The following is a 27,917-nucleotide window of genomic DNA, read 5'->3' on the forward strand; positions in this document are numbered from 1 at the left end:
TGATATTCACTTTTGTTACGAATTGTCTGTGGATTTTGATTTATTTTCTAAAAATAGTGACTTATAATAATAAGCTTAAAATGACAAATATCAAAATTATATTTTAATATCTCTACATTTAGAAAATTAAATATAAAAACTCAAAGCTCCTCTAGAAGGTACAGTGTTGTAATCCTAATGTAAGAACCTGGAAGGCGTGATTTGTCCTGTATCTGTCAGGAGCGCGCTCGCAGTGCTGAGGGCTGGTGTGGGAGCGGGGCTGCGGGGGGCTGAGGGGGGCTGCACCGGGCTGCGCCGGGCTGTAAACACAGGAGCGGTTAGAGGGGGGAGGAGCTTGTGCTGGAGGCTGCCTGAATACAGAAGACTCACTTCCAGAGAAGGGTCAGTCTGAGCAGAGTCCAGTCGGAAACTCTGGCGATTTCCAGCCCGTCCACACTTCCACACTGAGTGCAGGTAAGTTTCCAGCCTGTGTGTATGTGGGTGTGCAAGTGTGTGTGTGTGTGTGTGTGTGTGTGTGTGTGTGTTTGGAAAGCTTCACAGTTCACCGGCATGCAGACATCGCCTGGCTGCTGAAGTTTTCCTGCTTGTGTCGCTGGCTGTTAATGAGGGTGTGAATGTTAAAGTGAGGTTTATGGGCTGGTGTGTAATGCAGGTTGGCTGGGTGGTGGGTCTCTGGGGGGGTTAGACCCTACTTATGAAGTTGGAGCTCCTCAGAGAGCCTCACTTTCCTGTGTGAACACTTGCCTATGAACTGCAAACCTTGGTGTTCATCCATGGCCGGCCTGTCTGTCCAGCTCAGTAGTCTATACTCTCATCCCCCTCATCGTGGATGCTGGACCACTGAGGAACACTGCAGACCCTCAGAAGCTTGGTCTGTGTGCTTTCTTCGGCTGCCTGTCTCCCCTCCTTCTTCCCTTCCCAAAATAGGCGTGCTCCTGCCAGTCCCCAACATTCTTGCATTGTTTCATCGGTTTCTGTTGTGGGATTTTGGAAGGGCAGGGGTTGGAGTTTTGGGGTGGGGTGGGGGGTGTTGCTTTGCTACACTCTTAAAAAATAGAAGAACCATATTTGGTTCCATAAAGACCAATAATTTTGACAAAAGTATTGGGACACCTGCTCAATCGTTACTCTATCATTGTTGACATCAAGGGTATTGTTCAGGGAAGAAGGCTTTCTGCTAGATTTTGGAGGTGCGTTTGCTGTGAGGATTTGAATGCATTCAGCGACAAGAGCGTTAGTGAGGTCAGGGTGTCGGATGATCCACACCCCACCCCACCCCACCCCATCACATACCCAAAAGTACTGGATGGAGCACCAACAACCATCATTCCAAAGAACACAGTTCTTCCACTGCTCCACAGCTCAATGCTAGGAGGGGGCTTTATCCCCCTCTATAAGCCCACGCCTGGCATTAGGCAGCATGGTGCCGATAGGTTCATCAGGTTTATCTGCTCCAGAGAGTCCTATTCTATTGGCAGTACTTCTTCTCTACAGGAACTAGACAAGCTGTCTCTGTGTATTTGCACATATGTCTCAGCAACGGGTGCAATTTAAAGTAGATGAGAAGGGGTGTCCACAAACATTTGGACGTATGGTGTATCTGTGTGAAGACCCTTAAAAAATGTCAATGGGAAAGTTCTTCAGGCTTCTTCATGGGTCCAAACATGGTTCTTCTATGGCACCTTTATCATTCCAATATGAATGTAGACATTGCAGAGGAATACCTCAGAGGTTGGCTTTTGTCCAAACCATAAGGGACTATTATAACCGTGTACTCTATCTTGGTTCAAGTCCCTTGGGCCAGTCTTGTGATCATTAAAACAACTGCTGATATTATGCAAATTATAATGCAAATCATTCTTTCATGCTCTTTCACATCACAGTGTTGTATCGCTTCTCTTATGCTGAACCCTTCTCTTTGAGCAGTCGTTTTAATGAACGATTGGCTGGAAAACGTATACAGTAGAAAAGACTTTGCTTAATTATAGGTTATCTAGGCTAACTGCACACATGCATGCTTTGAACTCCACTTGGAAAGACTATAATGTTGGATTTCAGTCTGGTTGCCGGGATACAAGCGGGCGGAACAGAGAAACTCAGTACATGAGATCTAGACGGGCTTGTTCAGAAGAAGGGGGCTAGTGCACCAGTTTGGCAGAAGTAATAGTGGAGCTAACTACAGCTGGGCAATATGACGATATTTTATCGTATCGTGATACGTTCTGGTATCATGATAGACAATAAGCTTTTCTAAGCATATGGAGGAGACTGTTAGTGTAATAAACACTGATCAGCTGCAGGTTTCATTACTAACCGTGTAATTAGACTGAAGGGTTAATTAGATGAAGAGCAGCAGATGTTGAGTATAAATCACTGTGTTCAGTACAGGAGAGGATCTGAATAGTAGTTTATAAGAATCTGTCGCTACTAATGTGTTTAGTCTGATTACATGTATCGTGATGAATATCATGTATCTTGAAAAGGTCTTTAAATATCGTGATGTAGCATTTTTACCATATCGCCCAGCCCTACTACCAACTAGAGCTGGGCAATATGATGATATTTTATCATATGGAGCATATGGAGGAGACTGTTAGTGCTTAATAAACACTGATCAGCTACAGGTTTTCATTACTTATGTGTTTAGTCTGATTACATGTATCGATTACATGTAAAAAAAATTTTTTACCATATCGCCCATTAATCTATATAATCTATAGAACCAGTTCTGACCCCATTTCTAGGACATAAAGATGGAATACAGTCAGATTTCAACCTTAAAAATAATTACAGAGGTCGTCATGTTACCTCTTTATCACATTCCAAAAATACAATAATGAGCTGCTCAATGAATTTAACTGTTTTCAGGGCTCTTATGAGTTAAATAGTAGAATTAACACTTAATATGGTTTTAACTTGGACTTATTTCATCTCTGTAGGTCAGGTAATCACTGGCAAATGTGTGAACGGGTGGTGAACTTACTTACTCTTATGCAGTTGTTCCGTTCCGTGGGCCAGTTTTCTTATCCACAGCTTTCTTTCCGGAGAAATCCACTGTTTTCTGTGGGCGTGGCTATCTTTGTGATGCAGGTTATGCACATTGATGTGTTACTTAGTCGTCCCGGCCTTAGAGTATAGTCCCGTCCCCCCCCCCCCCCCCCAGTACATTTCAAAAAGGCTCATTAAGGGGTGCGGATAACAAGGTGCCGAGGTGGGGCCTAGTGTCTGGTTTCTGCCCGGTCTCAGAACAGGCCTTCAGACTGGTGCTGTGGTGTGGAGGTAGCTGTAGCAGTGGAGCTGGCCGGTAATTGGCCACGAAACTGGATCTGATAACAGTGTGGTGTTTGGAAAATATGAGGGGAATGCCCTCGCCTTATAAGGAACAGATTGAACCTGGTGACAGACGATTGGAATAGCCTCTGGAATGCATAACAGCACCATTTTCTTTCTCTTTGACCCTCTCTCTCGCTCGCTCTCCCTCTCTCTCTCTCTATCTTTCTTGCTCTCGCTTGCTCACTCGCAGTCACTCGCTGTAACGTGAGGGCGAGTGGAGCCCAGAGGAATCTGGAGGTAATTCTGCACAGTGATAACAAGACTTTGGCATGAGCCTGACCAGAGCAGGATGTAGAGAACACTGCCCCGTGTTTCCGGAGTGTGTTGGCCCCTGTGCCCATTCTGGAAAACAGGGCCGCACCACTGAGGTCGGCCTAGGAGCGGAGCAGAGGGGTGGACTAAACCATGATGATGGATAGATTGTTCGCCTGACAGTCCCAGAACCAGCCCATGCTGTTTGCCTGACAGTTGGGCCGTTTCCAGACGCAGTTCTCTTGGGCCTGATCTGGTTTGGTTTGCCCTAACAAATATTCCCGACTGTGCGGAATCCGTCCCGAGTGTCCTTGTTGCCGCAACCACTTTCTGATTCCGTAAATACCTCAAAACGTGTAATTACCGCGCCGTTCAATGACAGCATAATTAGCGAGTCCGTATTAGATAGGTTCTCATTAAATGTGCAAAACACTTTTCCTAATTTCAGGCTGGAACAGTTCTGCGTGGTAATCTTCCACAAAATATCCGCGAACGGGAGCCCGAGACGTACGCATGTGAGAAGATCCCATCCCAAATGCACAAGCAGAATTACCCTCGGCATTTCCCAGGCCCAGGGCAGCATTTTTAAACTGTGTTCTTGTAAAATAAGACCGAAAAAACGTTTACTTTGGACAGAAGTCTCCAAATGTTCAATTAACTTTCGGTCCAGATGATTGACGGGAGGGGAGAAACCTCGGGAGATGCGGCCCTGCGACTCAGAACCACACCAAGTTCTGAAGCAGCCCTCCTCCGCTTTGAATCTGATAGCATGTAATTTGAATGAGCTAGCTCCAGAACCGCACGGCCGGGTTGCATAACCCGGTGAATTCTCGGGCCGCTTTCAGGACCTCGAGATCCGTTTAACTCCTAACCGCTGGTTGTGACGGTCGAGGGGGAAAAAGCGTCAAAAAAACGGGGACATTCCTTGCTCGTGAGGTCAGAGCCGTCTGAAACCGTAGCCCCTGTTTATTTAGGTCCCTGCAAATATGCAAGACGTTCCTTGCAGATGTTTTGGTAGTAATATAGAAATGTGAAATTCCTTTCGAAAGGACTCCCATTCGAAAGCAGTGCTTGCACGGCAGGCCTTTTTTCATTTTATTTTATATATAATTTGAAGTTGCGGTCCGTTTGTTGCTCCTCGTGGTGGCGATGGCAGATTTCAGTGGAAAAGTAGTCGGATTCTGGAACAGCAAAGCCAGAGTTGGACCCGGGCTCCGTAGCTCCTAAACGGCCAGGCTTTGCAGCAGGCCGGGGTTGCTGATGTGTGAGGATTTCTCTGGGGTGATGGATAATGCTGACAGATGCGTTCTCCTTGCTCCACTGCCCAAGGGCGCAGGCATGTTATATCAACTACTGAAATAAATCCTGCTCACAGAGGACGAATCACCGAGGCTCAAGTTTTATAAACGTATACGGCCGCCCTGGTCCTGGTCATCCGCGCGCTGGCATGGCTCTCGGCCCTCTCCGGCTTTAGAGCGTCAGCGGTTCACCTGGGAGGAAAGACCTTGGATCCGTTTGATGAATCCTCCGTGAAACATATACGGCTGAACCCGACACTCCTGCCATTATGTTCACGTTTATAAGCCGGCATAATGGCTCTGCTTCTGAGACTGATCTTACGTGGCCCTTGCGGCGTGTCATCGCCCAGAGGTGCTCGGTGTCAAGTTCCAGTCGTGTTGAAAATGAACGCGCTAAAGTAACGTAACGTTTTCGGCCTCCTTAGACATCCTTCGACTTTTACTTCTTCTCATCTGATAAAACAAGCACAGGAAATATCTGAGCTGAGTCCATTTTCCCTGGTCTCTCTGTTCCAGCCTCTTCCCCCATGGGGATCACATGCTCAGCCCAAGGGCTCTCTGCTTCACACACACCACCCCTCCCCGAGCCCAAACTAAACAAACAGGCCTAATCAAGACATGGCCAAGAGTGTCCGCCTGCCCGGTCAGTGGAAATCAGATTAAACCATCTCATTTGAAGAGCGCGATGTGAGGAGTTAAGGGACCGATATACGTTGAGTTATGATGTAAGACTAAAAGCATGCATGAACAACGTGATGGACTGCAGGGCGAGCTCACTTCGTCAAGTTCTTCTCAGATTCACTTCGATTGCTATATATGGCAGTTTTATACAGATGTGGGTCCAGAACATCTACACCAGAAGAGTGCAGTCTTCATTCAGGACCTTTTTTCCGGACCCAGGTCCACTTGCTCTGTGAGTTTGGTACGTTTGGTGAAGCATGAAAGCTGTTTTTAGAGCCCAGGAGTGATCCAGAGAACCGAGGTCTGGTTCTGGGGGGGGACCTGGGGTCTGGGGCAGTCCACTGGAGGTGTAGAAGCCATCTACTTCTACTGGCAGCTTGGTCTGAGAACAGGCCTTCAGACTGGTGATGTGGTGTGGAGGTAGCTGTAGAAGAATTGGCCACGAAACTGGATCTGATAACTGGATCTGATAACAGTGTGGGGGGCTGGGCTTGATCTTGTCTGCAGGTCCAGTGATAAGAAGCTCCTCCCCCAAACGAGTCCAGAATCGACCCTGGGTTTGGACTTGTGTATTCGGGACAAATGTGAAAACGCCATTAGACCTTTTGCTTATGCAAATTAATTGCCTCCTGATGCACCATACACAGCATATCATCACTGTCCCACTAAAAATTGACAAAAAAGGAGATGGTTTTCATTAGACAGCGGCAGCAACGTACAGCTGAGGGGTGCGGCAGAGAGGTCATAACAACCAGAGTTAGCTGGACACAACCGTAGCCCTAACAGTTCAAAGACACCAGGCTCGGTGTGCAGTGGGCCTACTCAGGCTCTCCTAATAAGCACTACGTGAACATTATTCCACCTCATCCTAACATTTTATTTGACTCCATGGATGCTTAATGTAAGCTTACACTCCTTCACAACTGCATTACTGTCATATTAGCATCAATTTCATAGGTCCTAAAATTCACAATATATGCTTGACCAAATGGTTTCCAAACAATCCAGAGTACTTTCTGCATTATAATTAATAATAAATAATAAATCTAGGGTCTGAGGGATATGTGGGTATTTATTTGGATCTCTGGCTTTTTTCGTCCAGGTTTTGTGCTTATTGTGATAATTCCCATTTAAAAAGGTGGATGAAAGGGCGTGCAGGTGTGAGGAACCTTTTAAAAGTTTAAAGACCCTCCACACAATGTAGAAGCTCTATAACAATTAAAGAACCATTTAGGAACCGTTGTTTTTGAGACTACAGGGCAGCTCGTTAAGACCATAAGGAAGAAACCTTGAGGAAAACCAAGACTCAGGCCTTATTTTATGTTTAAGCTAAGTGTGTGTTTGTGAGTTTCTGTGTGTGTGTGTGTGTAGTAACAGGAAGTGTTATTATGCCACACTGTTCAGCATTAAACTACAGCTCCTCCAGTGTGTGTACAATTGCTTTAATAGAGCCGGTCTGGCTCGGGCTGCCTGCAGTCTGCTAATGGGGAGCAGTAGTAATTGTTTAGGAGTGACTTTATGGAGTGAACTCGCTTCTCCTAATCAGAAGCATATTTATGCATTAATATATGAGCCTCGGAGGACTCCTTAGAAATGTGCTGTAGGCACGACACACACACCACCCTCCCATCCCTTCTCATTCCACTTCACATGTCATTGCTCCATTTGGAACAAGGCAATTAAATTTGATCAAAGCTCATGATCAAAGTCCGACATGGCAAGTCACACAAGACGGGGGTCCGTCCGCCATCGCATACAAGCAAATTCGGCGATTTCGGGCCATGCTTCCAACATGTGGTTGTAGTGTGAGAAGAGGAGATATGTATATACTCCTCCGAGACTCATATATGACTGTAGGAGGGGAGAGATCTCTGGGAACATCCGGAATTTTGTGCAGCTTCTGCTTTGAGGTAAAAGGCTGGACGTCCCTAGGCGAATAGAGGTAGGGCTGAGAGAACAAACAGGGAGGAGAGGAGGGAGGGCGAAAACTTTGTCACAGGACATCGTATAGATTACATTTAGACATTAATGGACCGTTAGATCGATAAATAGACCCAGTCATTTATGAACTCTGTAACGTGCAAACAATGGACAAGGCCCTGTTTCCCATAAGCATCTCTGCTGAGAATGACCCACCACCCAAATACTACCTACCTGCTCAGTGGTGGTCAGTCCTGTGAGGTCCTGACCATTTGAAGAACAGGGTGAAAGGAGGAGGCTGATAACAGAGCCTGCAGAGAAACAGATGGATACAGTCTGGAGTTAGAGAACTACACAGTGCTCCTATATGGTCAGAGGAGCTGATCTAATGGGTCGACTCTCTTCTGATTGGTTGCCGGGTATTGTACCTCATTACAAAGCAGTTTGGGCGTTTAATTAGGTATTTGGACTTCTGAAGATGTCCTGACGTATCTGGCACCTAGACATCAAAGCGTTAGCAGCGGATCCTTTAAGTCCTATAAGTTTTAGGTGGGGCTTTCGTGAGGTGGGGCCCCATAGGTACAGACTACCGCATATGGAGAACACCCCACAAGACCTGCCTGATGTTTTGGAGATGTTCTGACCCATGTCAAGGTTGCCTTCAATCCATCATTCACTTCATCCATCAGTGGTTATAATGTTATAGTATATCTGTGTTTGTAAGTACCATAATCTACCATTTTTGGCTCTCCCCTGCAGTACAACCCAGTAAGTGGCAGAGCGCTGTAATTCCTCTGCTGGAGGAAAGCCTGGCATGCGAGAACCTCTTACCTCATAAGTAACGCGCTAGGAACGGCTCTGCTACAGTCACTCAGGCTGTTATTAAACAGCTCAGGTCTGGCTTTCTTAAGGGGGGATTTTATTGGCCTTCAGCTGCAGTTCAAACACAGGCTGACTCAGGCTGCTCGCTACGCATCCCAGGCGCAGCCGCTCTCACGAGTAGCAAGCAGCTATTCGGGGTATTTATTTGCTACCGGTGCCATCAGTCAGCGAAGGCCTTCATAGGCTAAACGGCATCAGCTCCTCAGTCATTCTTAAGCTGACAGAATGAGGATAATCAGACGGCAGATTTTCAGCCTTCGCAGCCGGTTACAAGATTACATCACAAATATGCAGGCGCTAGAACTGTGTCACCGGCTGAGCCGAACCCAGAAGCAGCTTGGTGACACGCGGATTAAGACAATAGCAGGGTCACCATGGCCTCGCCGTGTTTGTTTATCCTGGTCTTGGTGCTGTAAACAGCCATTTGGTTAATGGAGGCATTAGAGTTCACTCTAATTTGGAGCCATGTTCTGATTAATGACTAGAGCACTTGCATGTGATTAGGAGAGGCCAAAGATGCCCCAGACAGGCAGAATGTGTGAGTGTCTGCGAGGGGAACAAGAGAACTGAAGCTGGTGTGTGTGTGTGTGTGTGTTTGTTTTCATACAGTTGCAGGACACAAATATAGGGCAGATCAGCTGAAGTGATCAGCATCAGGTAGATGCTTTTTCCCCAATACCCAGTTTGGCTGTTGGCTGTTCATACCCACTAGCTAAATCTTGCCTGTCACGTGGTGTTACCATGGCAATTCGACTGTAGCGTCAGTAGACGGCTCAGCATGCTTGGAGGAGAACACTAATTGCCAGTCAATGGCCACTGGCCACAGTCAATGGCCACACAGTGGCCAGGATTACACTGAAAAGAAGGGTCTCCATCCACAGAAAATATAGGGCATCACCAGGAATTACAGAATTTGTAACTCTACATACATCGATCAGCCATAACATTAAAACCACCTGCCTAAAAAAAAAAGTGGGTCCTCTTTGTGCTGCTAAAACAACTCAACTTCACCTGTCAAGGTATGGACTCAACAAGGCATAGCCCAAATGACTGTTCATATGCTTCCTAGTATATCCCACCCTTCGACAGGTGCCATTATAACCAACAATCGATGTCACACACTTAACACGTCGGTGGTTTTAATGTTATGGCTGATCGGTGTGCATGCATATAACATTTATCTGTAATGCTAATCTAGACACATACAGTCCCAATTCCTCCTATATCCCTGATTTCAGAAGAAACTATGAATGAGCTGGTGTCCCAATACTTTTGTCCATAAAGTGTGTATATATATATATATATATATATATATAAATAGGACTTATTAGAAATTATTATTATTAATATTAGACATAGGTACTTACATATATATGCATATGCGACACATATGTAACCTCATGTCCTGACATTGTACAAAAACAAACCTGTGTGTGTGTGAGAGAGAGAGAGCGAGAGAGGAGGGGGGCTGTGCCCTCATTAAAGTCTGATTTAATGAATATAGCAGCGCCATTGAGAACAATGAACTCTTGTTGCATGTCTGCTGGGCTGCTCTATGTGTGTGTGTGTGAGAGAGAGAGAGACCCACAGAGAGAGAGGGAGAGAGAGCGAGGGAGGGTGCTGTGCCACTCAAGCCTATGACACATGTCTGAGAGACCACCTTGGATAATAATAGCCCTCCATTAGTTCAGGTTCAACTTAATGATCAGTAATAGCGTCCCAGCCGCCCAGACCTGCCTGAAACGCAATAGTCAGTCAGTCAAGCTCTCTGTCAACAGAGCCACACACAGCACTTCAAATGGCTGATTGTGTGCATGTGTGTGTGCGTGTGTGTGTGCACAGCACAGGTGTATAACTGCAAGGAAGACGGTGGGGTAAATGGCAGCCCCCCCTGGCACCATAGTATAACATACAGGGTGACCTCAGTTCTCAGTTCGAGCCATTAGCCATGAGCAGAGACACCCTGACACACACTCAGCCGCCTGAGACCGGCTATTGAATTAACTTATGTAAGGATTAGATGATAGAAGGGTCTTCAGAAACGGTCTGTGATGTTTTTCTTGAATATGAAATGATGATATTCCTCAAACGAAGCTAAAAGGATTAGATTTAAAGGCCTGCACAGCAAAACCTGTTCAAGTGGAAAAATAGGCCTATTTCATATGACTAAAATGAATCCATCAGAGGACTTTCAACAGCATCCAGTGCATAATAAGTGTGTGTGTGTGTGTGAGAGAGAGAGAGAGAGAGAGAGAGAGAGAGAAAGCAGGACACACAAAGAGGTATTTTAATGGAGCCACAGGCTCTTGCAGCTCCAATGAAAGACAGGCAGCAAGGTTTCAGCAGCCTCTCAGCACTGCATTACTGAACACACAGCGGTAATTGGGATGCAATCTTGTGGAGACCAATGGAGTCAGCCACTGTTAACAGACACCCATGGCAACCACATGGAATACCACACCAACTCTCTAGCACAGCATCACCCTAGCAACCACTTAGCAACACCATATCAACCACCTAGCATCCATTTTGCAACACAAAAGCAACCACCTTAGCATACCATATCAAGTGCCTAGCAATACCCTATCAACCACTAAGCAACTCCATTGCAACCACCTATCAAGTTGCAATGGATACCATATAAGGCATATCATATAGCAAGTGCCAAGCATTTACCTAGCACTCCAGCAACTTCAGTGCCATAACGCCATAGCAACCATTTAGCAACACAGCAACTTTGTCAAACCATTAATAAATATACCATGGCAACACCTTAGCAACCACCACTGGGATACCGTAGCAACCACATACCAACGCCATAGCATCCGCCTGGGGTACTATGTCCGTACAGATCAGTAGCAACAACCTAGTAGCAACAACCGTAACAATCAACTCTGAACCATTTAGCATCACTGTAGCAACCACCTGTTTAGCAACATGGTACCACACACCTGGGATACCTTAGCAAGTGCCTATCAATGACCTTACAATAAACTAGCAACCATTAAGCAACTCCATAGCAACCACCTATCAAGTTAATAGCAGCACTGTAGCAACTACTGTAGCAACCACCTGGGATACCTTAGCAAGTGCCTACTTAGCAACAACCTAGCAACCCCCAGCAACTTCTAAGCAACTCTGTAGAAACTGTTCAGCAACATGGTAGCAAACACCTCAGATACCATAGCAAGTGCCTATCAATGACCTTACAATAAACTAGCAACCATTAAGCAACTCCATAGCAACCACCTATCAAGTTAATAGCAGCACTGTAGCAACTACTGTAGCAACCACCTGGGATACCTTAGCAAGTGCCTTCTTAGCAACAACCTAGCAACCCCCCAGCAACTTCTAAGCAACTCTGTAGAAAGTGTACAGCAATACATTAGAAACCACCTGGAAAACCATAGCAACCAAATTACAACAATGCTGCAGCAGCCTAGCAACCAGCGGAGGTGGTTTCTTCAGGACGTTTTCCTCTAGTATCCAGTCCAGCCTTTTTTTCTTACCAGTTTACCAGTGAAGGCAGATTTCACAGAGTCCTGCATGTGTATTGGCTCTTTCACAATGACTTCAGACATCACTCAGCCAATCAGATCTCTCTGTTTCGTAGTAAACGATTGATTACATTTAGACGTAATGGCTGGTTGGTGGCAGATCACTTCGAGTCCCTGCTGTGAAAATAAACACTGGCTTCACTTTGTAGTTTATCTCCCTCTAATCCTGAGCCCTGCCTAAAGAAGGCGTTCGGTACATGAGTTCAGAACATGGAGGAATTCCTGCCGGACCCCAGAGACTAAATATCAGTTACGTACTCGTATAAGAAGCGTAGAGGTGATTTCACAACACTCAAACTTAAGAGACGCATCCCTATCAGCAGTTTGTGGACAGAGTGTCTGTGTAGTTCCAGATTTATGGCAGGACAGCAGCCTCCTTTGTGCCTCAGCGGGGGTCACACACACGGTGAGCAGTGCCCGTAAACACTGGCCCGCTGCCTTGCTAATAATAATAATGGCCAGCATAAATACGAGCGAAAGAGCGGGACTATGCTAGCGTAACGGGAGGAGTGCAGAGAGAGGCACGAGAAAGGGTTCTCTGCTCACACAGGAATGTGTGGTCTGTAGGGCCACACAGCACAGCAGCCGACACACACTCACACACACACACACACATACATGCACAATACAACACACTCTCGCTCACATGAGCGCACATACATTACATTTAATGCGGACGTTTCTTCTAAGCATTCCTGAGCAAACTTGTGAGAGTCTACCTACATTGTGTACATGCCTCGGAGACATGATTAATGTGAGGCACGTTAGCCGTGTTTGCTTTAGACTGGAGGACAGAAAGCTGGAATGCTTCTGTTGTGGTCCCCCATAGCCGGGCTCGTCCACTTCATGCTAGAAGTGGAAGGAATAATGGTAGGAAGTGGGCTCGTAGCAAGATGGGGCTCTTAAAAGGGTCTCTTCAGTCACACTCCCCAGTGCTGTCATCAGTCTGATTGCTTTAAGTTGTTCCGGCTCATCGCTGCCTAAAGCCGAGAGCCGTGATCACGATCGCTGGATTTCCAGACTGTCGGTCTGTCTGTCTGTCTGTCTGTCTGTCTGTCTGCCTGTCTGTCAATACAAGAAGTTCCTTGATAGTTTTCCTCGGCCTTGAGGCTGGCATCACTTCACAGTTGAATACATAGAGGATATACACCGATCAGCCATAGTAGAGCTGGGCAATATGACGATATTTTATCGTATCGTGATCAATTTTATTGCATAATCTCTTCTAAACATATGGAGGAGACTGTTAGTGCCTAATAAAGACTGATCAGCTGCAGGTTTCATTACTAACAGTGTGATTAGACTGAAGGGTTCATTAGATGAAGAGCAGCAGATGTTGAGTATAAATCACTGTATTCAGTACAGGAGAGGATCTGAATAGTTAAAAAAATATATTGTGTATATCGTGATGTAGTATTTTTACCATATCGCCCAGCCCTACCCCTGTCTAATATTAGAAGTAGGTGTAGGTCCTCCTCATGCCACCACAGCAGATCTGAGCAATCGAGGCATGGGCCTCACAACATCTCTGAGGGTGTCCTGCTGTGGTATCTGTCATCAAGACCAACATTAGCAACAGATCCTTGAAGTCCTGTAAGTTGTGAGGTGGGGCCTCCATGAGTTGCTTGTTATACAGCAGTTATTGCTGGTGTTTGGGTTTGATTGTTAAATGCGTCTTGGAGAGACGATGGATGCGTTTACACTGCGAGAACTTGCTGCTATATAGCTCAAATGCGTCTCAGACCACCTCCTGAAGCAGTTTGAGTGTTCGGAAGGGATTGGATCGCCTGTTTGTAGGGTTGGGTGTGGTATGATATCTGGTATCTGATGTTCAAGATTTCTGTGTCTATCTAGTACACGGCCAAATAAGCTCATTTCCCCATGTGCATTTAAGAGAGCCCACCATGCAAGTTTAGCGACATGCTGAGTTTGATTAGAAAGGGCAGAGCAAGCAAACCTGGATGAGCCAGTCGACTAAATGAGCCTGAAAACAGTGGACAACACTCCTAAGACCGTCCCTCGACTCTGTGCTCTCAGATATGAGGTTTTATCCTCTAAACCTGTGTGATTTGAGCCTCGGTTATCTGAGACATGGCCTGTGCCGTGGTGTTTAGGCCTAGATAGGCGACTACGAGTCCAAACCCAGCAGAACCGGACTCTCGTGTCGCCTTTCTGTTCCTCCCAACACCGGTCGCTCAACTTCGCTCTCAGACACCAGTTTTTATGGTCAACACTTGTGTTGGAGCTCAGCAGTTAGTCAACAGCAGCTGCTCTGGGCTGTCTGATACTCGGTGGAGCTGTAGCTAGCTGAGCTAACTAAGCAAAGGCTAGCTTAGCGAGTGGCTACAGATCCAAAACCACAGGGGGAAAACTTCAAATTCAGCTTCCTGTCCCTTCAACAGCAGTCCACAACATCTAAACGTTTATAAGTGGGCTTTCGTTTAGACAGACCGGAATTTGTTCTGTGGTGTAAGCTAATGCTAACTAGATTGAGATTGTATAAAAGCCATGTAAACGTAAAACCCCTTAGTGCTACTTGCACAGCTTACGCTAAATAACCTCCCTGTGGTAATACCGTATACCGCGGTAATACTTTGAGATGGTATGACGGTAAGAAAAAGGAGTATACCACCCAACCAGTGGTGCTAATTTTATGGCTGATTGGTGTGAGTGTTGTTGAGAATGCTAGCATTGCTAACAATGAGTTGAGGCCATCAGCAGGCAATAAGTTTGATGTCATAGCTAGCCAGCTTCCCAATAACACTGTTGGGATGGTGCTGTTCCTGAGTCAAAGGAAGCATGGGCTAGCCTCAACCTTCCCAGATTGCTGTGATGAGGGGGGTGGTAATACATTCAGGAACAATTGGGGCAAAAATGAGGGCTAGTTAGTATGATCTTACTGGTTTTACAGTAGGCAAGTAGGCGTGTGTGTGTCTCTTTTAAAGGGTTCGAAAATCTATGGTCCCGCTCTGCTCTGGACCTCTTGCCTCCACCCTCTGCAGCATCCACACACTGAGGTCATCGAGCCTGAGGCCTAATCTCCCCTTTGCTTGTCTCTCCTGGGGAATGCGTCCCCCGTCTTTTCTTTCAGAGATCTGTTGTCACGTAATACCCTTGAAATCCTCTCGCAGGCTTTGACAAAAAAACACATTCCATTGTCTGATTTACAGGGATCTGTTCCGTTAAATAGATACGCTGATGATGATTAATACCCATGCTGGGAGGGATAGGGGCTGGGGTGTCACTCAAGAACGAGGTAGCCATGGCATTAATTCTCTTCGGGGAGCAAATGTTTTCCTCACAGCTCAGGGTTTTGTGAGGCGTAAACGAAGGATATGATAGAAGCGTATGCCTGAGGGCCAGGGGTTCGGATGCACATGTTCTGCACATGTGCTGCTGTGGACGTAGTGTGTCCATGCTTTTGACGCGTGTGTTTCCATGTACGGTATGACGGAAAGAGCGCACCCTGCTGTGATCCGGAGCAGGATCTTAAATCACTCCAGCATTTTTAGCTCCGTCTTTCTTCGCGCGATTATTGCTGCTTGGAGGCTGTGCATGTGTGTGTGTATATGCCGTGGCTAAAGGATGCCTGTCAGAGGCACGTTTTACAAGGCACATCAGGAACTTCTCAGGTTTATGGTGAATACTTTTTTATGTACCATTAAATGTAACATGTTCCATTTTTGATGTTTCATCAGGGCAGGACATATACAGCGCATGCTGCTGGCTAATGTTAATTACAACACAGGGAAATCGAGCAGCTAAAGGAGCAACTGCCGAGCTCGCTCTGTCTGCAGTGCACTGCAATGAGGTTCTGTTTTTGGGGTGTATCACAATAAAGGCTCTATAGAGCTTCTGGGTCCATGACCTGTTAAAGCCAACTGGTGAGTAAATATGACAGTTTCTCGCTGCTGCAAAAAACTCGCATCTCCAAAATTTTCTTCTCAACTTTCGATGGAAGTCAATGTACTCAAATACTCAATAACCCCCCAAATACAGATTTTATATGCGTGAATATACACTATTGTACTGTGTCAGATATATAAGCTATTAAGGGCCCTATTTCAGCCGTCTGAGCGCTTGATTTAGGGCGTGTCGGTGTGTCCTTTCCATCGTAACGATGGGAAAAGTCATGTACTGAGTCTCTAAGTCATGTACCGAGTTTTTTTTTGGGAGTAACGTGCAATAATAAACCAATCAGTGTGTCGCTCGCTGTCCCCTTTAAGAGCCAGGTGTGGTCTGACTTTGGCGGATTGCTAATTTAAGGGGGTGTTGTGCTTTGGGCTGCACGCGCCTGTGTTGACAATTCACTGCCGAGATAGCAACGAACGTCTGACTGTTGACGAACGTCTGTCTAGGTTGTTTTCAGTCAGTGGAGCTCCTCCTGTGTTTTCCATTGCCAAGATACACAGCGATACCACGCGAGACCACCACACCCATCAGCGTAGGTATATTCACAAGCAGCGCTGCTTGTGAACGACGCAGACGGAAGACATGAAAATAGACTGTTGGTGGGGTGGAAGATAGCAATGAGGATCACGGCACGTCTTGCACAGGGTGTAGGATAGGGCCTTAAGTGTTAGGAAATATACATGTTACACATTGCTATTGTTATATATGTATGTTTATAGTAGCCAACATTGATTTTGAGGTGTGATTGGGATCATTATAGTGTTGTGAAATTAAAGAATTCATCCTCTGAGCCCTTGCATTTTAACGGATGGTTAAACATTTGCATCAAGGATTTGCTGGCAATATTGCCAGTGTCACTGGCAGCAACACAACCCCCCACCCCCATGCTTCACAGTTGGCAAGGTATTCTTTTTTCACCAAAGGTACCTTTGCTAACCTTTGAGTTTTACTTGGACTTCATCGGTCCACAACACTTGCTTTCAGCACTTCTTTATGCAACCAGTGCTGACCCATAATGATGACGATGGTGATGAGGATGATAATGAACTCCCTACATAGCGCAGTTGTATTGAAGGAGTATGGGAGCGCAGCCAGGGATTTCGGTCACAGCCATGTCTATCGACGTTGGTGGCCAGCTGGGAGCCTGCAGCACCTCATTTCTGCCATAAGTGAATGAGGCTCACTGTCGTAGGAGACAGTAAATACTGCAGTGGTCAGTACATGTGTTTTTGAGTCCCGATTAGCCGAGTGCCTCAGTGCCTTCTCGCCTCATCTGTCACCAGTAAGCATGCTGAGTAGGCCCATTGATCAGGAAGCTCGTGCAAGGTTGCATGGTTGTTAGTCTCCCCCCAAGGCCACGCTGGTTGACAGGTTGAATATTTGGACAAGTGTCTCTTTTTCCCCCTCGAGTGTTTTTCAGTTACATAAGAGACAGAAGTAGCTGAAAGCTAAAACCGCTCCATCTCCAACAAAAATGTCCAGCATTTCTGTTTTTCCTCAGATCTCGTATTTCTCTCAGTGTGGAGAGCATATTTCGCCTGCTAGAGGAGAAAAGGCTTTCTGCTCAGTCTGGGACAGAGTGTGCCGTGTGTGCCACTGCGACAGCGCTGTCGTTTGCCCCGTTCGTTTGCTCCACGGGCTGCAGATAGAGCTTTCCCTCTCCCACTGGTTGTGGTCAGCGTGCTTGAGTGTGAGGGCTCTATCTTTCTGCACAGCATGTTATAAACCCCCTTTTTTTCTGAACTTACGGGAAAGGGAGCTTTTTTTCTTACCATATTTGGTCATGTGGAGCGACGCCAATAGGCAGCAGACGTTTGATGCCGTACTCGCATTATTTTTTTTTTCTCCTCCTCGCTCTCTCTTTTTTTTTTTTTTTTTTTGCGAGGATCTTGCATGCCAGTACTGGCTGATAGAGGTGCAATCTCTGGAAGCGCATGAGAGGACCATTTAAAACAAGCATAAAAAAAAAAAGCATAGCACAAGCCTCATTGCATTCTCAGCACTTATACCAATTGCAGTTTAGCAGAGGAATGCAGGGATCCTGCCCCGTTTATCTACCTTCTGTCACGAAGGAGAGGAATCGGAGAAAAATAAAGGAGCAGACCCTTCACTGGCACCCTGCTCCAGTGAGGGGTGCAGCTTGAGACCCCTTGATTCATTAGGTCAGCTGAAGGATAGGCTTTCCTACTGAATTTGCTTGCTACGTCCAAGAGTAGCTGCCCCCTCATTTTCCTAGCGCTGCACAATGTGGACAAAAATACCACGCTTCTATTCTTGCTAGAGGCTGTGGTTGCTACACTGCAGTGTATTCAAACAGTATCTGCGACACAGGAGCTTTACAGGAGGGGGAAAAAACCTTCTTAGATTTCAATGGAAGTCGATGGAAAACGATTTGATTCCAGGTCATTTTGGAGCATTTCTATTGGTCCGTTCATCATGAGATTGTGACACAATGTAAAGATGAACTGCCACATTCGCATTATGTCAAAAAGTGAAAAACAAAAAAAATGGAGATGCAAGGTTTTTGCGGGAAAGCGATGATATCATTGTTTACTATATGGACAAAAGTATTTGGACACATGCTCGTTTATTGTCTCTTCTAAAATCTGGGGTATTAAAAAGAGTTGATCCTGCTTTTGTTAGAGTAACTGTCTCCACTGTCCAGGGAAGAAGACTTCCTACTAGATTTTGTAGCAGTGCTGGGCGATATGACCTCAAATCAGTAATTTTTGACCTTGATTGCGATTAACAAGCAATTATATAAGCCATTCGAGTTGCTCAGTCGGCAAAGTGTTTAAGTTCATTCATTGGATGGGGCGGAGTCACATGACAACACATGGACAGTACATGAACAGTATCTCCATCATCCCCATCATCCATCTTCTTATCTGCATCTTCCGAGTCAAGTTCCCGGTGGGTCAGCAGCCTACCTGGATTAATTAGGTGCGAGGCAGAAATACCCCCCTGGACAGGATGTCAGTACTATTTTGGAGCATTGCTGTAAGGATTTGATTGCAGCATTCAGCAACAAAGGCATTAGTGAAGTCAGGCATGTTCGATGCTAACCGCCCCACCTCATCATCCCCAACTGCCCAACTCATCCCAGAAGTATTGGATGGAGCTCCATCACCATCATTCCAGAGAATACAGTTCTTCCACTGCTCCACAGCTCAATGCTGGGGGGCTTCATCCTGGGCATTAGGCGACATGGTGCCAACAGGTTCTTCTCTACAGGTACTAGACAAGCTGTTTATGTCTGCATTTGCACATCTGTCTCAGCAATGGGTGCAACTTAACCTAGTCAAATGCATTCATCAGAAGGGGTGTCCACAAATATTTGGACATGTAGTCACAACTTTAGGGTGTAACAATGATTATGTAGTCCTAAAACAAACCAGAAGCATTGTTCAACCATATCCATAAGTAAGTAAATGCAAGCATGTCGCCATCATCATGAAACAAACCAATGTCAGACATAGTCCTAAAGTAAAGCAGACAGTGGATTGCATAACATTTTACCCCCAGCAGGCCAAAAGTGTAAGAAAGAATAGCCCCACCAGTTTGCACAGATGTCCCTGTAGTTACTGAGTAATACACTGTAGTGTGTAATAAGGCTTGGAGTGTTCAAAGGTTAACTGACTTATAGTTTCATTCAGCATGAATGGGCAGAGCTAAATTCAGCTTCTGAAGGCTGAATAGGTGGATATATGTAAATGAGGTTATTTTAAATATAAGTACCGAGGAGAGAATAGAAAAAAGGAAAAGAGCAAGTTTCCACGATGTGGGCAGCTCCGATCACCATAATGTCATCATGTGCTTTATCCGTTGTGAAATGCCAGAAGTCTGGAAAGTCGCAAGACGATTGCTAACTCAGTCCAGCGTCCAGATTGTTGCAGTTGCACGACATTTCGCCCGCTGCAACATCTGAGGCTTATTTGACGTTCAGGTAACAGTCAGAAAGTGATTCACTGGACGAGCCTGTGTGGTGAGGAATGTGATCCATTGTCTGGGAATGCGGGCGTCTCAATTTTCACTCTGGAATGGAAACCCAATGGCTCTGAATGGCTCGAGTTTCCTCTATTCATTAAACTTGTGTTTTCGATGAAGGCAGTGGAGCGAGTGTGGGGTTTGATTTGTATGTTTACAGGCACACGCTGTCACAAGACGCTCTAACAGTATATGAATGATGGTGTCACCATCTTGATGTTTTCACTTCCAGCTTTGTATGCCTAGAGATTGTCCAGAGATCATCCAGAAAGAATGACATAACAAAGTGCTCAGCAAAAAAAGGCTGGACAGCTGGAGTCGTTTTAGGACTGCGCGCTAACGTGTCGCCGCCTGAAAGGTATTTCTGGCCCGAATTCCTCAGAGCTTTTAATGTGTAATTTGGTCATTATTTCAGTTTGGCGCTGCAGTAGCAGAGCAGTAAATTCATCAGAACCTCATCCTAAACTGAGGCAGAGAAAGATCTATAGAGCCGTTCCTGCTTCTTTCCCTCCTGCCTTCTGTTATTCTCTCTTCTCCTCACTCCTCTCCTCTCCTCTCTTGCTTTGTGGAGCCAATTTGCTCAGTGACACCAGTGGAAAGCAGTCACCGCTCTGCCTGCCAAAAACTCCACTGAATTTATGGCTGTACATCCTGCTCTCTTTCTCCCTCTCTCTCCCTCTCTCTCGCGCTCTGGTCTGATGCCCCAAGGCTGTAAATGTGCTGATGCATCATCAGAGGGACCAGTGCGTGAGCCGAGCCATCTCTTATGTGGAATCGTAAGGGTCGCCAGCCAACTGACCACCGGCACACAGATCACCCCTGTAATAACAGATGGTATAGTCCTCCCTTGTATCAACAGGGTGAAGAGACTGGCCATAAAAGTGGCATCATCTACAGAAGAGGCTGGTTTACAGGTTTAAATATGAATGGGATAGCTGGTAACCATCAATATAGGGTCAATATATCGCTGAAGGCCTTCTGGATGTTCTCTAGATATCCTCCTCAGCATCAACAGGGTAAAGAGACTGGCTATAAAAGTGGCATCATCTACAGAGGAGACTGGTTTACTGGTTTTAAATATGAATGGGATAGCTGGTAACGCTCAATATAGGGTCAATATCTCAGTAGGCCTTCTCAGATATCCTCCTCAGTATCAACAGGGTGAAGAGACTGGCCATGAATGTGTCATCATCTACAGAAGAGGCTGGTTTACTGGTTTAAATATGAATGGGATAGCTGGTAACCATCAATATAGGGTCAATATATCGCTGAAGGCCTTCTGGATGTTCTCTAGATATCCTCCTCAGTATCAACAGGGTAAAGAGACTGGGCATAAAAGTGGCATCATCTACAGAGGAGACTGGTTTACTGGTTTTAAATATGAATGGGATAGCTGGTAACGCTCAATATAGAGTCAATATCTCGGTAGGCCTTCTCAGATATCCTCCTTAGGATCTGCAGGGTGAGGAGATGTGAAATCATTGATATAGGGGGTTGGTTGACTGGTTTTTAAATATAACGGGGAAGTTTTAGACATGCCACTGACCGTGAAAACCAGTTTGACACTATATGGACAAAAGTATTGGGACACACATTGAATAATCGTTAAATTCAGGGGTTTCATTAAGTTCCACTGCTGCTGTAGTAGAAAATCAAGCCCCTAGCTATGCAGTCTGCCTTTCTTACACATATTAGTGAAAGAACAGGAGGTTCTACAGAGCTCACTGAACTCCATCGTGGTTCTGTATGTAATAGGAGCCACCGCTGCAACAACAACAAGAAGCCAGCTGGTGAAATTTGAAATTTCCTCCCTCCGAAATCTTTCCCTGTACATCAACTGTGAGCGATATTATTGAACAGTAGAAGAGTTTGAGAACCACAGAGAGCAGCTCAGCCAGGGCGAGGTCACTGAGTGCTGAGCTCAGCAAATAGTGCAGAAAAGTCTCCAGCCCTCTGCTGACTCAATAACGGCAGAGCTCCAGACCTGCTGCTGTTAGAGCTGCAAAGGGGGACCGGCTCCATATTAATGCCTAGGGGTTTAGAATGGCATTTCATTAAAGCTCCTGTTAGTGTAATGTCTAGGTGTCCCAATACTTTTGTCCAGATGGTGTAGCATAACCAGCCAGTCAGTTGTTTGAAATGGAAAGAAAAAAAATAGTGGTGGAAATTTATTCGTTGTTATTGAAGTTACATTGAGGCCAGCACAGTATGACCAGTCCTGTCTGACTGGAAATATCCGCCCGGGGGCATTACCAGGATGGCTGTAAGGACGTCCAACCAAACCAAACAGTGGAGCAGCTGTAACGTGCATCCACTCTTGCAGATGCAGGGTGTCTCTCCTGTTTTTTTTTTTTTTTTTTTTTTTTAATGTCTCCACTGCTCCAATAAGCCTTTGAGACTCAGCAGGTCCCATTATGTCCTGCATATAAACACAGCTGGGAGATAATGATGGCTGTAGGCCTGTCACACGCTGTGTAGTTTTACTGCACATGGACCAGGCCTTCACGCTGGAGCTCAGCCACCGCCACTGCCGAGACGCCACTGGCCTGAGATCTGCGTTACTGGCTCTCCTAAATCTTTCATCCAAGCTGATAAAAAAAGTCACGCCAAGGCAGCTGTTCTGAGTTCAGCCTCAACGGAGTGCTAAAAGGCACACAAAGCATCTCACTTATGTCTACACGGCTGCGTTCACATTACGCCGCCCTAATTCTGGGTTCGCTCACGTCGTTCGTTCGTTCGTTCGACTCGCATTCGTGTTCGGAAGACATCCAGGATCTGTCAGTAGTGTGAACAGGCCGCTGTTCTGAAAAAAATGACCTACAATTCTGATCTGACCACTGAATCTGCATAATTTGCATAATCTGAAATATGCAAATGTAGTTCGATAGAGCTTGAAGTAATTGTCTGATATCATTCCCTTATGGTTAAATGTCAGATCAGATTCTGATCAGGTTCCAGTTTCACATTTGGGTTTCTCAGAACATACCTCATAACCTGAATCACTGGATTTTGGCCTGTATTTATCCTTTACTGTGGAAAAATGTGGGATTTTTCAACAATGCCGTAGAAGAACCATTTCTGGTTCCAAAGTGTTCACCTAAGAACCCTTTGTAGCACCTTTCTTTTATTTCAGGTCCTCTCCACTGGTATAATGTTAACCTCTCCAACCATAGACTTATTATACTAGAGGGTAACCCTCCAGCCTTCTAGTTCTTCAGGGAAGACCATGATGATTTTTACAGTATCATGAGGCTATTTGTGTTTAAACCATGCTTTTACAAATCCTCCTCTCGGAGGAGGGCAGGTAGGGGGAAAAAAATAATTATTAAACAATTAGAGTCCATTTTTCCCATTTGTTTGAAAAACTACTCCTTAATTGTAACATGAATGTGATTTTCTCCATTGCGTACATTTCTTAGACAATTTCCACCCATTGCTCCCTTGTTTGGGGATCCTGCTGCATCCATTTTCTTGTCACAGTCTTTTTACCAGCTACCAGAAATATCTTTAGCAAGCATTTATTTTTATTGTCAACCACTAGTGGAAGCACCTTTCGTGTTTAAAGCATGCTTGTACACACTTCTATTAAGCTGGAGGTTGCTAGGCATACGGCTCTCATTTCTGTACATTTAGGTTGTAAACATTAAGGTTCAGATCTATCCCAACACTCAAAATTGTCCAATTGGGACAGTGACACTAGAATCAGCCAATCATATTTTGATTTCCATTGGGTAGGACCATCTCTCCAAGCCTTCAAGACGTTCTAGATACGTCACTGGCTGTGAATAGCACTGCTAGCATAACCGGACAGTCAGTTGTTAGAAATAGAAAAATAGCAGCACCAGACGAAACTCTAAAACTGCAAGGTGAAATAAACACTCTGTGGACAAAAGTATTGGGACAAGTATGTATTCATTGTTTCATCACAAAGCTATAGTTTCAGCAAGAATGTGACCACAGCTACACTGTTTGGACAAAAGTATTGGGAAAGCTGCCCGTTCATCAATATTTCATGAAATTATGGGTTTGGGTTTTGGAAGCATTGTTGTGAGGATTTGATTGCATTCGGTAACAATAGCATTTGTGAGGATGTTGGATGACCCCCAACTCCCCAACTCATCCCAAAAGCTCCACCGCCATCGTTCCAGAGAACACAGTTCTTTCACTGCTCCACAGCTCAATGCTGGGGAGCTTTATACCCCTCAAGCCCATGCCTGGCATTAGTCAGCATGGTGCCAATAGGTTCATGTTTATCTGCTCCAGAGAGAGTTCTATTCTATTGACAGTACTTCTCTACAGGGACTAGACAAGCTGTATGGGTGAGTTTGCACATCTGGGCATATATATATATATATATATGATAATTGTTGTAAATTGGGGTCTTTTGTGTTGTTGTGTGTTACTATACTTTGATATTTGTGGTCTAAACTGAAGGCCTAGGCCTATAGTGATGTTTCAGGACTGTAATATATTAATTTATTTATTTACTTATTAATACTATACACTAATATCGTTCATATCACCAAAATGTTAATTTTACAGAAGGAAAAAACCTTCCTAACTTTCAATGGAAGTCAATGTAAAAAGTCAATGTTTATTCCAGGTCATTTTGGAGCATTTCTATTGGTCCGTTCATCATGAAATTTTAACTCTATGTTCAGGACAAATGCCAGATTCCAATAATATCAAAAAGTGAACAATGACTAAATTGATGATATTCGGGTTCAGATCAAACTTTCAGTCCCTGGTTACATCTCTGTTCTTCAGCAGGCCAGAGTTGTAGACTGTGCTCTGACCCAGTGGACGTGCTAGACTGTGCAGCAGAGTGGATTTCACTAGCTTGGCTCAGACTCAGCCCTGAGGGAGCCCCTGCTCCCAGCCTCGGCTCTTTGATCTCTTTATTTCATTGGAGTTCATTGAGCGAATAGCACTCAGGGGGAAAAGCTTGAGTCTGAGATGCTCTTCCCACTGCTGGTGATTGACAGGCGGCTGTGCTCTATGACTCGCTCCGCAGGTGAGGCCGCGCCTCCGCTTCCTTCCCTCAGGGCTTGGCTGCTCGTCCCCATATGGCCCCATGTCAGCATGGGCTTGATTCATGAACGCCAATGCACCGCGCCCTCCGCGGGCAGCTGCAAGGGCTACTGTATCCACCTCCAGCTTGATGGATGTGTGTGTGTTGCTTTGTGGACGTGGAGAAAGGAGCCTTTTTCACTCTTTGAGGGTTAATGAGAGCTTTGATTGGCATGCTCAATGAGAGCCTGGTGATGATGAGTGATTGAAATCCAGAGGAAGGCCAGAGTTCGCATAGCTGGCATGCTTGCTGCATCTCCTCTTGAGCCAGTGGATGAGCAAGGTAAGGTCTGTGTGTGTGTGTGAGTGTGTATGTGTGTGAGGCCTTGTTAGCTTGCTGACGGTGCAAATTATTGGGATGTTTTCTGCACCTGGCTGGCAGCACACCTGCTCATGCACTCTAGAAGACAGTGGAGTATCAGCCCTGCTCACCTGCAGAATACGGAAATGACAAAATAGGCCCAGAACAAGGAGATTCCATCAAGGAGATGATCACAATCAGTGTGAAAAATATTTTCATCCCCTATTTTGTCTTATCTTAGGCATAAAATCCTTATACGTAATATCATTTTTATTAATGCGTATTCATTATAAAACGTGACGGGTGGTACATTTCATGCTAAAATGGCAGCGGTTCTTCATGTGGTCACCTTCTTGACCTAGCACACATGCCAGTCAATTCAAAAATTCATTTTCTTTGCATTAGTAGTGTAAAAAAGTTTATAAAACTATTCGGTGTGACGGGGTGGTTGGGTTGAGCTTGACGGACAAGCTGTAACATGAAAACGCATCAAATAAGCACCGTAACTAAATGTCAGAACTTGCCCTTTTTGTTCCTGGTTGCTCCAAAGACTCACATAATCTCACTTCCTCTTTGTGGTGTCATATAAAGGAAATGTACGTTATATATAGTCAAAACAAGTTAGTGTGACGGGGTGGTAAGTCTAAGTAAAAATGACAGTTTTCTAGCGATCCTTAAATTCTGACGTCCTATAAGATCCATCTGTTGTTCCAGTCTCTATTCCAAGTCTGCACAACCCTCTAACACCCCGTCCCCTCGCTTTTAACCCTGTCATCTATCATTCCCGGCTCCACATATCAGTGAGGGGACTGGTTTCCTACCCACCCCCCCCCCCCCCCCCCCCGATCCTCCCTTACAGCCTCCTCCCAGATCATCATAAGCTGAAGGCCTGGTCCGAGTCAGCAAATTAAGGTTTTAAGTTTTAATAAATAAACATAAACAAGGACACACCTAATCCTAAAAAATAATAATAATAAAAATAGCTAATCTCCTCAAACGTTGCAGACACGGGTTTATAACAGAAGCCAGCAGACACTTGTTTCAGCAGCCGCCAGTCGTTGACCTCTTGACCTTTCCAAGACAACACACAATTCTGGCCCACATACAGTCCCGTTCAGGCCTGCATGGGTCAGTAATGGCAATGCTGAGCCTATTGTGGGGCTAAACTGGTCTGTGGGTGTTGTGGCACCCAGTTCTGGCAGACTCTGAGCTGGATAAAAGTAGTAAATATGGGCCACAACTAGCTAGGACTCCCCTATTATGTAATGCTAGCACTGTTGGCCAGAAGGTGTAGGCCAGAGTGTGCTTTTTCTGCATCGAATGAAGAAACATTTGCACTTCTGCTAACACAAACAAAGTCACTGGACAGCTGAACACACTTGGAGGAGACCACTAACTGTAGGTTCCCTTATATCAGCTAACGGAGTGATGGAGAGAGTTGGAGGGCCAACCTGCCCACCTAAAAAGAGTGAGGGTAAATATGCTCTCCAGGACTCCCGGCCACAAGTGATCTAATCCTGATGATAGGGCCAATGCTTAGATGACTCTCGAGAGCCCCACATTTCACCATACCTGAACTTAACATGAAGTCTAAGCATGGCCCAAGTCCTAAACCTTGGTAGCAGTGTTAGCATTGATAGACTGTCAAAATAGCGCTGCCTGATGTGGCTAGTTTTAACCTGTAGAGGTTGTTTTGATCCCAGTATATAGGTGGTGACTTTGAGGCACCCTCCTCCAGCTCATTTACATATCCCCTGACCCTCATAAAAGGCCTGGTTGTTGTGTATAATGCCATAATTACCTTAATCTAGCAGTAACTCTATGCATATAACTGTATTGTACACCAATTAGCCATAACAGTAGTGACAGGTGACAGGTGAAGTGACGAGCATTGATTATCTTCATCTACAGTGGCATCTGTCAAAGGGTGGCTATATTAGGTGGCAAGGGAACAGTCAGTTCTTGAAGTGCATGATGTGCATGAAGACCCAATGAGGTCAGATGAGGTCAGTGAAACGTTGGACGAACAATATTTGATAAATGTTTGATAAAAAATATTTAACATGTCAGTAAAATGTCTTTTTATGCACCACCCCTCCGCTTCATGACCATTAATGAACCCCTTGGCGAGATATAACCCAAGCCAATAACGTGCCCGATGCCAGACTGCACCGAGAAAGCGCTAGCTACGACTAGCCGCTTAGTGTTAATGGACCTTTATTGACAGACATGCAAATAAGGGCCAGTGGTTTCTGTTGGCAGTGCAGCACCTTTTTTTCTGGGGGAGTAAATTTAGCCACTCGTCGGAGTGGTCCAGAAAGGCCTCGCTCCAAAAAGCAGCGGGTGGTAGATCCAAACATTTAGTTATTTAATCTGTTTGGCGGTAGGGGTTGTGGATCACATCAGACTTGGCTGTGTCTGTGGAGAGTACTTCTGCCTGGCTGTCCCTCCCAGCAGGCTGCAGACAAATTGCTAATGGCTAATTGTGCAGACTGAGTTTGTTGACATTAACATTTCCAATTATCTAATGGGTATGAGGAAATGTTCTCCGCACGAAGGCCGCCTTTTGTTCTGCAGGGAGGCAAAGAAATCTCACCTCAATGTCACTGCGCTGCGACCGCGGCTGGAGCGGAGGCGCATTCTTTAAATACTTGCGGATGCGTGCCCTGAAGATAAATGTGCTTGCCTAGCTGTGTGGTAGGGCTGCAGAATATGGACAGAATA

The 27,917-nt window shown here is 45.4% G+C and overlaps 1 protein-coding gene across 2 annotated transcripts in view; it reads left to right on the forward strand.

Annotated features, from left to right (window-relative positions):
• Positions 1-368: 368 nt before the first annotated feature.
• cald1a (caldesmon 1a) overlaps positions 369-27,917 on the forward strand; it is a 71,683-nt gene continuing 44,134 nt past the window's right edge. Inside the window, exon 1 of one of the 2 annotated variants that reach the window (XM_072673186.1) lies at positions 369-453. The gene's annotated coding sequence lies outside the window, so the exon portion shown is untranslated. Of the gene's footprint in view, positions 454-12,254; positions 12,330-27,917 lie in introns of those variants that run through there. The other variant, XM_072673187.1, reaches the window with a different exon arrangement.

This window comes from Salminus brasiliensis, chromosome 2 (genome assembly GCF_030463535.1).
Source record: "Salminus brasiliensis chromosome 2, fSalBra1.hap2, whole genome shotgun sequence".
In the NCBI taxonomy this organism is placed as follows: domain Eukaryota; kingdom Metazoa; phylum Chordata; class Actinopteri; order Characiformes; family Bryconidae; genus Salminus; species Salminus brasiliensis.